At 39.8% G+C, this 1,683-nt stretch overlaps 1 pseudogene; it reads left to right on the top strand.

Moving 5' to 3' along the window:
• The window catches only part of LOC138047242 (uncharacterized), a 21,503-nt pseudogene extending 21,193 nt beyond the window's left edge, over window positions 1-310 (top strand).
• Window positions 311-1,683: the final 1,373 nt, after the last annotated feature.

A 1,683-nucleotide genomic window follows, 5' to 3' on the forward strand; every position in this document is an offset into this window, starting at 1 on the left:
CGCGTCATCTCAGTGGTCAAAATGTTGTGGACTCACTCGGCTGCGCCTGGTGAGTCCAAAGCATTTTGGCCAGTGATGATGCGTATTGTTGTCGATAAGAGTACAGACCACGCTAAACCACATTCGATTTGTTGAATTGAACATATCCAAATCTTTTTTTTGCAACAAATGTAACTTAGCGATTAACTCTTAGCACTGTTTGTCTAACGTTTTATTGTTTATCGCTACCAAAATAAACTTAACTGTTAGTAAAATTATCGCAATAAAAAGTGTGGCAATAATCAATAAAGAGGTGACGCATATTCTCAAAGTCCTAACATGTCTGTTCAGCCCAGAAAACCCTGTCAACCCTTTCTCCACCATTGTATAATTGCAGGTCGCATCCCAGGTGAATGCAGATTAATATTACGCGATATCGATAGTCCACGTATTTCAGCGGGATACGATCACTGTGGTGTCAACAGTTATAAAGAATTTTGTCATTTCTCACAGTTAATGAGGTTTCGAATCTCGCAAGTCGAATGTCAAAATATAAAATTTAAGCTTATGGGTATCGGACTACCAGACAAGTGCAGCCACGCAAACAGATCGACGACAACTGAGAAGAAGCTATGCGTCTGAGCGAGGATCTGGATTTGAGCGCTAGAATCTCGGGTTAAACATGACTTATTTCTATGCTTGCAGTTACAATTTTGAGCAATTAATTCTCAGCAAATAGCTAAGCACTCACTCATTTGAGGAAACTTTTCTCCCCTAGCTAGTGACGACAAGCCGTTATTGACAGTTCTTCAATTTAGACTCCCTGTAGAACTAAATTTAAGTTATGCACGAAGACAATTAATAAACTGATTGACTAAAGTTGAATATTACAGAATGAGTGAGCAGGTGGTGGTAGAAGTCAATTTTGAAAATGGTTCATGCGCTTTCTCATAGGGTGAAAGTTCACAGTGATTCCAGAATGATTCAAGTCTAAACGTCAAACAAACAAACAAACAAACCCTGAAAACTGTCGTTCTACGCGAGGAAGGCCAATTCGAGTAGCTGATACATCAGTGGAACTACGTCAAGCGAACTATATAGCTAAGCATGAACTTTTTTCACCGATTGGAAGCTAGCTGCCCGAAGCGGCTGTAATTCGCAGGGTTTTATAATAGCCACGAGCAGTCTAAAGCGTTGAATTTAAACGAGGGAGGTAAAGCATGGAATCAAAGTCTGCTTACAATAGCAGCCATCCAACATGGCGACATCAGAAACCGGGTGATCCTATTGGGAGAATGGTGGAGTGGCGCAATTGCGGAATACACGAAATATTCTAAAGTACGGAATACATGGAATATTCTAAAACACGGAAAATATTGAATATTTTGAAACACGGAATATACGGATTATTCTAAAACGAGGGATAAGAGGAAAGTCTTTTTAGTCTGGATAGGATAACAAAACTTTGGATGATAATTTTACATTTCCTCGCAACAAAAGATATTAAAATGTGTTACAGAGAAGAGTTCATCCCTGGCGATATGTTTCCCCGCTTCCGTTTTTGTGCCTCTCGGACTGTGCCGAAACATTGCAGGTGCACTTTCCCACGCTAAGATAAGGAAAAATTGGAGAAAGACCATGGTAAGTGTCTCAATTGTCTTAGAAACATAATGTACGACATGTTATCGTTTCTTTTGCAGGCTG

This window comes from Montipora capricornis, chromosome 4, assembly GCF_036669925.1.
Source record: "Montipora capricornis isolate CH-2021 chromosome 4, ASM3666992v2, whole genome shotgun sequence".
Lineage (NCBI taxonomy): Eukaryota > Metazoa > Cnidaria > Anthozoa > Scleractinia > Acroporidae > Montipora > Montipora capricornis.